We start from the raw sequence: 14,048 nt of genomic DNA, 5'->3' as shown, positions 1-14,048 counted from the left end.
CTTCAGCCAACATCTCTACCACTACGCTATTGCTTCCTGGCTTATTTTGCATATTTAGTTCTTATATGCTTTCCCACTGACTGCTAACTGTAGCTGCGCTACGGGCACACCCGCGCAAATGAGCGCACTCACGGTTAAACATCTTTACAATTTAAAAAAAATTATATAACATGTTCATTTATATATTTTATGTTCATAGTCTGTGGGGGCATGTGTTGTGTTGTGTTTATTCACATTTCCGTGGACTCTGTTGTGGGTGTTTACTTTGGGCACTTTTACACTTCTGGGGCGTGTCCGCTTGCAGGGCTCGGCCTACGGACATGCCCCCTACTGTCTTACATGGTCCGTGTTAGACTTAGGTGTGATTCAGCATGCTCTCATGAATATGCAAAGCATGCTGACATCACTCCATTTAACTGCAGCCTCCATGTAAGAGTTATAACTCTTACACGGAGGCTTCGTGAATCCTTGCCCCTGTGTAGTGGCAAGTACTCAAGAGCAAACATGGTAAATTCCATGCATGCAAATTACAGCATAAGTAGCTGAATTGTAGGCTTATGAAGCAAACCAACACTGTGGAGTGATTCAGCAAGCTGTAAAGCAATCATGTAGACTCAGTGCTCGTGCTGCCTGTGTATTCAAAAACATTTTGAATACAGCCACAGAAAGGAGTCTACATGGAAACAAGAGCAAGAAAAAGTTATTAGATTTGTACAGAACTGGCCTTAACATGTAACAGCAGACACATTATTAGACAGACTAGATTCTACAACAGTAGAGTAACAATAGCAACAATCCTTTTTAAGTGCCGTGACATAAATGCAGCTTCGCTTCCCCACCCCTCCATATGAAGAATATACTCGTAACTGATGTAGACAGCTAAAAGTGTAAACCCCATGAAACAGGCTATTCATATTGACATGTAAGCATATGCAGTATGTAGCTGGTGGAATACAGTGAAATGTTATAAAAAACTGTATTCCTCTGTGCAGATATATAGCAAAGTAATATAACCCCTTGTGTTTACAACATTGGGTTCCCCTTCAGTTTCCCTGCCTACAGAGTTACCAACCACGTAGAGTCACGGCTGTCAGCATGATGAAGATGCAAACGAGGCCAAAACTTATTAGAACTGCTGAATTGCAAAAATTGTAACCATATACGGATGCTCACTTCATGTAGGCGCTTTCACAGTGTTTGTTTTCAATGGATGGCAACAGTGAATGATGACATCGGGGGCGAGCTGTCAGGTTGCACTTACAGAGGTGTACATGTAGGTCTGTGAAGAATGAAAGTGCATGTAAGCAGCGCACAATTTGCAAGTTCTGTTTCATACTCTTGTTTTTTTGTTAAAATGTGTCATCTCTGTCCTCTTTATACTATTTTAATTATTTTTGTCATTGCACAATACAAAGCTTAGCACAATTATGTGAAATGAAGGAATGACTGGCAGGCTCCTCTCTGCTTGACTTGTAACTATTCCTCTAGCAGCATGTGTATGTGTAGGGCTGGAGTATAGATGGTGTTGGGTTCTAATAAAGGGAGTGCAAATTTTAAATCAGTTTTTGTTCTCAGTTTTTGTGTGGTATCACTAGAATGGAAGAAAGCAATACCAATATTGGCTGTGTTTATATTATTTATGTCTAGGTACATGCAGGACTGCTTAGGTGCGTGCAGCAGTGCGAAGGTGCACATCAGGCACTAATGAGCAACAACAGAGTTAACACACTCAGTTAAGTACCATTTGTGTTTCATATGTGCTAATTACAGCATAAGCAGGCAATTTTCAGCATGGTGGAGCTATTTAACAAGCAATAAATCATCCATGTAACCTCCATTCTGTTTTTTCCTGAATACATCAATACCATTGGAGTATAGACAAGGAAATTTTAAAGGGACACAATGCTAGAGTCTGCTGCAGCTTTGCTCCATATGTATGTGCTAGAGGCTGAAGCCAATGGTGTTGGCACTGGTGACAATAGCTCTAGGCAGACAAGGAGAAGAGTGCTTAGGCCCAGGGCAACTTTTCAGATGCTATATGACCTAGAAATTGTAGAAGGCTACAGGATAGACAGGGGTACATTACAAGAACTCTGTGATCTCTGTTGCCCTCAACTCACAGCCATAGCCAACCAAGGGGAACCCATCCCAGTGCAAACTATGGTATCTGTAGCCCTTAGAATATTAGCTACAACTACTAGAGAGGCCTAGCTGTTTTCTTTGTGGCAGAAAGAATCAGTCTGGTTTGATCTAGCTAGAAGCATTTCTGAAACACTATTTTGATTGGACATTTGGGCGGGCTTCTGTTTCTTTGCCTTCACTAGCCAGTGTTTTAAACCAGGTCTATGTGTTTGCTCAAGCTGTTCAAAGCTGCAGTGAGATAGGGCTTCTGCCATTTTCTCTGTTGTGATATTGGAAAAAGATAAACGCTTATTTTCAACTGTCGTCTGCACTTCTGTTTTACTGTAAAGCTATGTAATCTGTGCAACTGTTTCTTGATGGCTTTGAATTGCCCGCCTCTAGTATAAAGTTGATACTGGACACTCCCCCCCCCAGTCACATTACATCAGCTCATTCTACTGCTTATAATGAGAACATAGGCCCACCCTTTAGCTTTTGAACCTTGAATGATCTTATTATCTTCGTCTTTTCAGTTTCTTACTAAACAAAAAAAATACTGTATCTCTTTCTACTTCATTTATGTTTGCCATATTTATTATTGCTTATTGGTAGCCTCACTAAATTGATGACAGTGTTCTACTGAATCCCTGCTTTATTTTTGCTGTCTGTTACTGTTGTGATTGTGAGCTACTGTTTCAAAGCAATCTACTGATTAACTATATTTCATTGCTATCTGCTGCAATGCATTACTGCTTAACTGCATTTTACTGCATTTCATTGTGTTTAACTGTATGTTTTCATACTGCCAGGTCTATTCTTTTGACTATAAGTGCTTAATCTGTGCTTCATTGTGAGTTTTTTCTTACTGAGTTCTTAACCTTATAATTTAGTAGCATAGTCTAGATACAGGTCTGCTGTATCCAGAGCTTCAGCTGCATGGTTTCTAACCCTTTTTGAGGTATTCCAGCTACAAGATTTCCCTTAGTAGTACTTGTGTTATCATCTAGTAGTACTATTCTTAGACCTTCCTCCCTTTACCCTAACTCTTTCAGTTTCTGACAAATATGGATGGACAATTTCCTATTTCTCCTGCCAGTCTGGTTGATATGGGCATCCTGATACAGTGTAGCAAATGCCTCATGTACATGGGCAACCCTCTACTACCACCACCTAGCAACATAAATTGTGAGAGATGCAATTACTTCAAGCACCTAGTGTCATTACTCTCTCCCCCGTAAACCAGCATGTCTGGCACTGAGAAGGGTGGCAACACGAACACCACACCTAAAGCATCATCCCACCTACATAACACATCCCCACATATGCGGAGGTCCTCAACAAAAGTATACCCAAACAAAACAGACCTCTGAGCCATAAATGCATGCAAACTCCACTGCCCACCACACCACATACCATACATAGTCCACACACCTGTGTCTCACAGCCACTAAGGCCTAAACATAAACCCAATATATTACTCATAGGAGACTCCATTGTGAGACACACAGATGTGCCCCCCCCCCCACCAGGCTGGATAAGGAGAAAGTCACAGTTAGTTGTTTGTAGGGTGCCAGAATCTACCATATCACCAATGCACTCAAGTTTCTCAACAGGTACTTTTATGACTCTGTCATAGTCCATGTTGGAGTGAATGACTTGAGACGTACCTCCCTGGACTATATGAAGAGATACATGATCAAGCTTGCTGAGTATGTGTCCCAGGCAGATATGTTCCTAGCCTTAAGCAGCATTCTACCATCACCCAGAATGATGCCACAATACAAACAGAAAATGATTGACTTTAACAACTGGCTTAGTTTCTGGTGTCATTCCAACAGGATCCAGTACTTGAAAGCCTGGAATGACATGATTGACAAGCCTCGATGCTTTGCCAGAGATGTCCTGCAGCTGTGTCCCTTGGGCTTCAGGCTCCTGGCAAAGGCTCTTGCCTCCCACATAGTGCCTTTTTTAGACAATGCCATGAGGTCAAAACTACCAATATGAAAATTTCATTCAAACGCAAATTAAAGGTCATGCTGCTAAACGCTAGGAGTCTAAACATGAAACTGCACTCATTCCAAGCATTCTTAGCCCTGGAAGATGCTGACATTTGTGCAGTCACAGAAACCTGGTTCAAAGCTGAGGAGAGCACCCCAACCATACCAGGTTACTCATCCTATCATTCATTCAGACCCCAGACCATGGGCAGTGAAACAAAAGAAGGTGGAGTTGCAATATATATAAAAGACATACAGACCTCTAGGCTGGACAAACAGTATGATGCACAGGAAATACTCCAGGTGCAGTTAACAATTGACAATACCCCTATTCAAATCATAGCTAGCTACAGGCCTCCAACTCTGACTCAAGATGCCCACTGCACTTATCTGGAGCTCTTCGAAGCTATCAGGATTCAACCCTTTACCCTGATCCTGGGCAACTTTAACTATCCAACCATAGATTGGAAGAAATACTCATGCCAAAACAGAAATGCCCAGAGATTCCTTGAGTTTGGCAATGTAAATGCCTTGGACCAGTTGGTTGACACCCCCACAAGAGGTGAAAATATCTTGGACTTAGTATTAACCAACATGAGTAACTACTGCAGCATCCCTACAGTGTCATCATCCCTGGTAAGATCCGACCACAAAGCAGTCATTTTGAAGTCATCATCTCCCCCAATCCACCCCCTAGCTAGGGTTAAACAAAAATTCTCCAAAGCTGATTACAACCTCCTGAGGGAAGGAATAAACAGCTTCACAGCCCCCCCCCCCATTCCACAAGAACTGAGGCATATGTCCAAACCTTCACCAAAGTACTATATGAGCATTTATATAACTGCATGGAATCAGGAATACTAGACAGGATGAAATCCTCCTCAAGGAAGAGTAAACCTGTCTGGTGGACATCTACAATAAATAAACTCTATAATAAAAGGAAAAAATGCTGTCCAGAATCAAGAAGGAGCAGGTGTCTAATTGGAAGCAATCTCTCCTTAGCCTGAACAAGCAAATAAGAGCACTAGTGAAATCCTCCAAAGCAAACTTTGAGTCCGAACTGGCCACATTTACTAAAGACAATCGTAAGTCTTTTTTCATATATGTCCACAATCTCAAGGGAAACACCCAGATCTGCTCAGAAATGGTGGTCAAGGACCCCACATAAACAAACCCTGTAGATATAGCCAACCTGCTGGCAGACAGGTTCAGTGAAAACTTCACTCCTCTATTTGCCCATCAGTAAAACAGGACATCCCCAGTACCTGGCCCCTCCTTATCTCTAGGGGAACAAGTCATCACTGCCCTCTCAAAGGCAAAAAATACAGCCCCCATTGGACTTGATAACATCCCATGCTGCATCCTACATGAAATCAGGCAGGCACCTGCAGCACCATTAGGCACCCTATTCATCCAAAGCCTGTGTACCGGCTTCATCCCAGCTGAGGGGAGGACAGCTACTGTCATCCCTTTCCACAAAGGTGGAGCATCCACTAATCCAGGAAATTATAGACCCATCAGCCTAACTAGCCTGATTTGCAAGGCCATGGAGCGGATTATCATGGACCTCATTAACAAGGACATTGGCAATGTCCAGACACTTGATCCCACGCAGTTTGATTTTTTTCAAGGGATGTTCATGCCTGTTAAATTTGGTTGACTTCTTTGAGGCAGGCACCAAGGCCATAGATGAGAGGAAGATGGTGCACACCACCTACCTTGACCTGGCCAAGGCCTTCAATACTATTCCCCACTCAGGTATAATAGCTAAACTCTCTCAACTAGGCATCAATCCAGATGTTACCAGATGGGTAGCAAACTGGCTCACTGATAGAACCCACCTAGTCAAAATAGGGGAAGCCATCTCAAGTAATAGACCCATAACAAGTGGTGTACCCCAGGGATCAGTCTTGGAGCCTCTGCCTTTTGGGATATACTTTACAGAGAAGTAGGCCAAATCTAGTGGGCTACGGCTGACCAGGTTTGCAGATGACTGTAAGCTGGGTGCTGTCATCAATTCCCCTAGTGATGTGGACATTCTCCAAGAGGGTCTCACCCAAACAAATGACTGGTGCCAGAAACATGGCCTCCAACTGAATGCCAAAAATGCATCATCATCCCTTTTTGGGATAATGACATCCCCACAAATTATCACATTGATAATAAGGCACTAATCATGCAATTAGTCATGAGGGACTTGGGCATCCAGGTTGATAGCAAACTGACTTTTGACCTCTGTTGTACAGAAAGCTTTCTACATGGCCCACCTCATTAGTAAGGGTACCTCATCCAGGGACAAGGTGGTCATAACATCCCTGTATTCTTCCCTTATAAGACCTATTATTGAGTACAATGCCCCTTTGAGCATGTACCTCACAAAGAACATGCAGCAGCTGGAGAGTCTACAGAGGTTCCTCACCCAGAGAATCCAGTGCTTCAAGCATCTACCCTACACAGATAGGCTAAAAGCCTGTCCCTCTACTCAGTCTCCTACAGACTCCTCAGAAGTGACCTTTGTCTGGCATACAAAGCAATCTCAGACCCCACCCTGATGGGACTGCTGCATATCCGCAAGTTAAGCTCCACTCGAGTAACCTGCACAAGCAACCTCAACCTGATCTGTGACATCAATAGGACTTGGCAGGACATATTTGTGTCCCAGAGACTTCCCCTTTTGTGGAATAGACTACCTCTCCAGGTAAAGCAGAGTACCACATTACACCTTTTTAAGTGTAACCTGGATAACTGGATGGGGAACAGAAAATACACCCCTGGGATTTCACCTGTGTCCCTGCTTGACAGTGGCACAGGGTGCTGACTTGTTGAAACACGGGCTAAATTCTTGTCTAGGCTTGTAAGGGCCCCAGGGCTAATAGCCTAGTAACTTACTATGATTCTATAATCTTAACTCCTGGAGGCTATGCTCATACATGCCACTGAGCACATATGTTTTCCCCATAGTTCTGAGGAGAGGGCAGCAATATACAACATTTCTACCAGGCAGCGCACAACTCTGAAGTACTTTGTGACATAGATTGCACTCATGTACACATTAAGGCACCACCTGGTGAGCAGGGTAGAATCTACATTAGCTGCAAGGAATATCACTCCATCAGCTGCCAAGTCATGTGTAATGCCCAGGGAATTATCGTGAATGTGTGCACTGTCAACTCTGGCAGTTATCATGACTCCCATATCTGGCACACATCACAGCTGTACCACATGCTTGCTACAGACACATCCCACAGGGCCATTTATTGGGGATACTGGCTGTGCACTGGAACTGTGGCTGATGACCCCCATCAGAAGTGCACAAACAGCCATGGAAGAATGCCATAATGAGGCACATGCTCAAACCAGAAACATCATAGAGCATGTGCTTGGGTTGCTGAAGTCACAGTTCCACTACCTAGATGCATCTGGTGGAACCCTACAATATAGTCCATCCACATGTACGGAAATCTTTACAGTATGTGTTATGTTACACAATCTGATCTCATGAAAACAGCTGCAGCAGGATCAGCAAGGGTAAGTGACACACATCCCCCACCAACACCTAGGTCACCACAGCCACAGTCAGCGGAAGACTCAGAGGGGGAACCACCAGCTGCTGTGGTTGGAGGCAGATGTAGGCATGCTTGGTATGCCCTTGCTTCAACTAAGGGACAATGCATAGCACATTCACTGACCACCTAGGTGCCTAATACCTTTCTCCTACTCACATACATATAGTACAATTGATGCCAATCAACTCCCACAATCTTTACCTCCCCATGTATTGACTGTGTACTGCTTACATCAGACAGAGTGAGCACTGAACTAAAACTATGTCAACTGCCACATTTGCAAGGTAAGTCCTAAGCCTATAGTGTATTCTTTAATAATATTATGGCATTTCCTTGTATTTCTTAACTTGGTACAGTAATAAGTAAATATTGTTTGATTTCTACAGCAACTACCTTAACACGTGACAGCAGAGCAATGATTTTACTAATATGTTCCCATTAATAAGTACTTAGGCCTCAGGCATCAAAGATTTATGCAGTCATCCCTCTGAAAAGTAGTGATGATCAGTGCATGCTCTCAGTTTAGCACCATACCTTTGTACTAGCAAATCATTAAAGAGAGAAGTTAGAAAGTAATGATACACATTGCAGTTTCTGACTTCACAACCCTTACCAATATCAAACAACAGGTAGGAAGAAGGAGAGTAACAAGAGCATAATATCCTTGTTTGTGCCATAGCAGTAACTCACCTTTGCTCCACTTCTATAGAACAGGCTATGCTTGTTTGTGACATAAGAGTAACTGAGCATTGACCCCCCAAAAGAGCAGTGTACCCTTGTTTGTGCCATAACAGTAAATCACCTATGCTACCCCCAAAAGAACAGTATACAGTTGTGTGTTTCATCCAACCTGGCCTTCAGTTGTTGGCAGCTGCATATCATATTACTCCCCAAGTTAATATTCTCACACAAGTTAAGGCCAAAGATATTGAATGGCTTACACACTGCATGTCCCACACTACTGGTCAGATAAGTGATGAATTACTAAGAAACACAGAAATGTAAGACACAACTGTATATTTGCAAGCATAATCATAGCAGGCTGTATGCTCAGTAAGTGCACTATGTCCAAATATTATAATGATTAAATGTACAAATAACAGCTGATGGTTTGGTAGTAGTGTACATTCTGTTACAGTTGGTTATGTGAAGAATAACTCCAGTCCTTTGCTGCAAAGCTGTTTCTGTGGCAAAGAAGAATAAGGCATCCACATCCAGATTTCTGAAAATGCATTGGTGTGAGAGTTCAAATCCTGAGTTATGTAGAAATATCACATGTGTACTATCAAGTTCTACTGTGTATGTCATACATTGGTTTTCCTCATTTCACATATTTCTCCTTTCTTTTTCAGTTTCTTATTCCTATTACTTTTACCAAACAACAAATACATTACAGGTTTGGCTATGCTCATTTTATTTGCACAAAGTCGCACTGCAGAAATAGCACAAACCAGACCACCTAGGAAGCAGACAGCTACAAATATAAACCAGATATATTCAATTAATGCTATTGGGCATGGCAAAAACAAGGCCTGGAATACAGATGAAACTATCCGACATTTGTAATGTGACTCACATTTGCATACTGCTTATCTATGCGCAAACAGGTGTATCTCACATCTGTGTACACTTTGTTCTCCATCGCACAAGCCAACTGCTCACTGCACTATGGGACTGTATATATCATGCTTTTTTATTGGTATTTATTCTCCATTTCCTTTGTCTGACATAAAACTATATGTGGAAACATTACAAACCAAGGACCCAATCTAACTACACATCATATATTTACAATGCATTCATGTGTTGCTCCCCCCCTACACCACCAAGCTACAACAGTGGAGTCTCAGTACTTTCCCACATATACCAACCACACTACAAAGTGTAATATATAATATTGTGCACTCCATCATAGACAGGGCCAGTTGGTGGTGCTCACAACCTCTATCTGCTAAACTCAAACATCCAACAATGCTCAGTAAGGATAATTGTTTTACTACACAGCTAGGCGTCTAAACAACCTAGTGCTATTAGGCTACTAGCCTCATATAGTGCTATGAAGCTATGTGTCTAGGCAGGCCTCCCAAGCTGTTGTGCACAACATGGCCTGCTGATGTCATCTGCTATAAGTGTACCTACACTCTTGTATAAATCAGACTTGCGACATAGTTCTTGCATTAAGTACTGTCTTCTGTGCACTTAAGTAGGAGTTCAGTTCTCTCTACGGTCAAGTGTGTGTGTGTGTGTGTGTGTGTGTGTGTGTGTGTGTGTGTGTGTGTGTGTGTGTGTGTGTTTGTGTGTATGTGCGTGTGTGCATGTGTGTGTATGTGTGTCTAGTCAGAAGAGCAAATATGGACTCCTACAGTTACTGCTCCAAGGGCATGGATTGCAAGTATTGTGATACTTGGACAAGCCTACACATCCATTTCATGCAGCCCTCCCTACCTATTGTCTCCCACATGGCCTGCTGATGTCATCTACTGTAAGTTCACCTGCACTCCTGTAAAAGTTCAAACTGTGCTGTGCCACTATGTGCTAAGTAATGTGTTCTGTAGTCTGTGCACCTAGCTATGTAGGGGTTCTATTCTCACTGCAGTCAACTGTGTGTGTCTGTATCTAGTCAGCATATTGGACACAGTATCCTATAGTTACCCTTCCAAGAGCATGGACTACCAGTATTTTGATACTTGCACAAGCCTACACATCCATTTCATGCAGCCCTTCCAACCTATTGTCTTCCAAATCGCCTGCTGATGTCATCTACTATAAGTTCACCTGCACTCCTATAAAAGTCAGCCTTGTGCTGTGGTGCTTGCATTAAGTGCTGTGTTCTGTAGTCTGTGCACCTAGATAGATAAGGGTTCTATTCTTACTGCAGTCAACTGTGTGTGTCCATTAGATGTTGCTTGATATGACCAAGAGCCTTTTACACCAGCATGTGGGACACTTATTCTGTCTTTAACAGACACTACTGATGTCATCAGTTATAAATTTTTGTCTGACACACTCCAAGATAGACTTGAGCTGTTGCACTTGCATAAAGTACTGTGTTCTGTAGTCTCTGTTCTTAGGTAGGGGTTTTATTCACACTATAGTCAACCGTGTGTCTTTTAGCTGTTGCTTAACATTGCCGAGAACTTTTTACACCAGCATGTGGGACACTTATTCCGGCCTCAACAAACTCTGATGATGTCATCAGCTATATGATAGTTTTCTAATCACAACAGGCCATGGTCAGATAGTGGACTGGATGCCAGGCAGATGTGACCTTATCCTATACCCACAGATTACAGTGTTATGGCTTTTAATTTATCCACATACATCATGACATGGTTCATAGCCTCTGTGTTATGTTGATGAGAAAGGCCTGTGGTATATCCATTTACTGCATGTGTTTGGTGAGGGTAATGCAAAAGAGATCATTATACTGTTTTACTGTTCCGATCAGGTATCACTACAGTGCTGTCATGCAATCTTAATATCTGAATATAATGGCATGACTTATAATGTGTACTATATGTTTGTACTGGGAAATCCTTAGAGTGGTTAGAAATGAATGATACACATTGCAATGTTTTACTTCACAACCTTCACAGGTGAAATCAGTATAAGGCTGTGACATTTTGATGCTATAATCTGTTGACCTTTTCAAGTAGAATATAAGTTCAGGGTACAATGACCACGTCAACAACACAAATGCAGATATACTAAGCAATAAGTTACATGTGCACTATAGCATCAGACAGAAGGTCCTTGTTTCCTTGAATCCAAAAGATAGAAAACAAGGTTATGGCACAGTTATCATCATTTGCAGACAATGTTGTTTAGGGGTAGAGGGCAGGAAACCTAGGCTGACACACAAGGTCAGTGAGTGCGTGCAAGTAAGAAAGAGAAGAAGGCAGACATATGTATAAAACAACAAATGGCCATTGAGACTAAATGAGTAACTGTGGTGTGTGTGTCTGTAGGGGTTCTCCAGGTGAAATAGTCATGTGTGTGTGTTTGCATGACCACAGCCAAGATCTGTACTTGCTCTGCATCTTGGTCTTTCAGACAGGTGTGATCCATCTATGGCAGAGATGGCAGTTCATTGTTGGCATCCCCAACCAGGAGAACTGATTCTAACAAGAGTTGCAGTGGCATATTGATGTCCAGGACTATGGTCAGATGCAGCGCTGCTACCTGACCATGACTGATGTCTGCTGGACTAGCTCCATTCACGGGAACACCCATGACCACAGCCCCCATGACCTGTCACTTGTGTGTGTGTGTGTGTGTGTGTGTGTGTGTGTGTGTGTGTGTGTGTGTGTGTGTGTGTGTGTGTGTGTGTGTGTGTGTGCGTGTGTGTGTGTGTGTAGACAACACACTCACTGATGGAGGACTGGAAGTACTGGCACTATATGAGAGTGATCGGACATGGCCACACTGACTGATGGCAGACGATGTGCCTGACCTACACCCACAAGGATGCTGTTCCCCTCCCAGCAGATATTCTATCACAAAGACTGCCCATTCCATAACAGACACTCCTCAGTCCATCACAGACACCCCTCATTTCCATGTCTCATTCACCCAATGCTGTGAATGGGCAACACTGTGGAGCCAGTCATGTGTGGCAGACTGTGTCACAGTACTCTGAGATATGCACTGTGTAACCCATTCTATATTATTGTCCTTAAAATGTGTGAGGATTTGATTTGAAAACCATATAATATGCAGCTGTCAAGAAATAAGGACCAGCTTGTATTTTAAGGGAAAAACCTGTGAATTGTGTGCTGCTTACTTACATTTCCAACCTTAAATGTAAGACTTTCTAGATCTAAGCTGACACACCTAGTAGAAGTAATGCAGCCTGCAGTGCTGTTGTGACTACCCCCATTCAAGCAGTAATCACTCACAGCTGCAATCCATTAATAATGTATACCATATAAAAAGGCAGCCCTTTAGCTAGGCAAGCTGATGTTAGCTCTATATATATGGAACATTGAGAACAAGCATTTTCTACATGATATCACTACAGAGGAGTACTCATTCTCATAAGGTATGATTCCATTTTGTCACCTACATACTGCATATGCTGGAATGTATTTAACAATAATGTGAAGTGCAGGCTTTTACACTGTTATCGGTATGTATTATTTAGAAGTGTACTGATGTCATGGCCATGTTTGTCCAGCCATTTCAGAGGACATGACATTTTTTCTACCTGCCTATTTGTTGTTCTGTCCAAATGTCTGCCTTCTTACTCACACATACTCATTGACCTTTTCTGTCAGCCTAGGCTTCTTGCCCCCCCCCCCACACACACACACACACACACACATACACAACAACCTGTGCAAGTAATGATAACAGTGCCATATCCCTGTGTTCTACCTTTTTGATTCAGAGATACAAAATGTGTGTCCGATGCTCAGGCTGCATAGTTAATTTAGTGCTTACTATATTGTGTTGGAGATCTGTTTATTGTACCTGTGACTTATACTGGCCTTGGAAATGTAGAGAGTTGAGAACAGCCAACTGTCACAGCTTTATAGTGAATGCTGTTGTGAGGGTTGTGAATTCAGAAACCACAATGTGTATCATCCCTTTGTAACTTCTTTCTGTAATGACCACCACACAACACCATATGCAAGTGATGATAACTGTGCATATCCCTGTTTTCTATGTTTTGGATTCAGGGAGACACAAGCTTGGTGTCTAATGCTCAGGGTGCATAATCAACATTACTGCTTAGTATATCTGCATTTGTGGTGTTTAACTGCTTATTGTACCTTTAACTTATATTGGCCTTGGAAAGTTCATTAGTTGATAGCATCAATGCCAGAACTTTATCTCTTGTGTGGGTTGTGAAGTAAGAAATTGCAATGTGTATAATTACTTTCTATAATTACTTTCTAACATTTTTTATTTATTTATTTATTTTACATTTGTTAACCGGGCTAGTCCAACTGGATACATGTCCATTTTCAGTGGAGGCCCGAGGAGAAAAGCTCCGCTATCTACTACATGGTAACAAAAAAGTACCTACAAATTACACAAAGAATTTAAACCACAATTACACAAGGCATTTAAACCACAATTTCAGGAAGTTCAAAAACAGTGATAGAGAGACAAGCAAGTTACTTAAGTACAGGTATGCAAAATCTGTGACAGAAGTAATTCAATTGTTTAAAAGCTAACAATAGAGTTACTAGAAAAGTATAGTTTGTAGTTGAGAGAGTCCATTTCTCAAGTAGAAATGAAAAATAAATTAAAGAAATAGAGATGGGAGAAAGTGTAAAGGATGCAGGAGAAGGTAGGAGATAGAAGATCAGCTAGGGTTATTGCAAGAGCAATACCCCTAGCCTAAGGGAACATGTCC

Source organism: Protopterus annectens, chromosome 7.part1, assembly GCF_019279795.1.
Source record: "Protopterus annectens isolate FY-2018-M chromosome 7.part1, PAN1.0, whole genome shotgun sequence".
Taxonomy (NCBI): domain Eukaryota; kingdom Metazoa; phylum Chordata; order Ceratodontiformes; family Protopteridae; genus Protopterus; species Protopterus annectens.
This window is presented reverse-complemented; position numbering follows the sequence as displayed.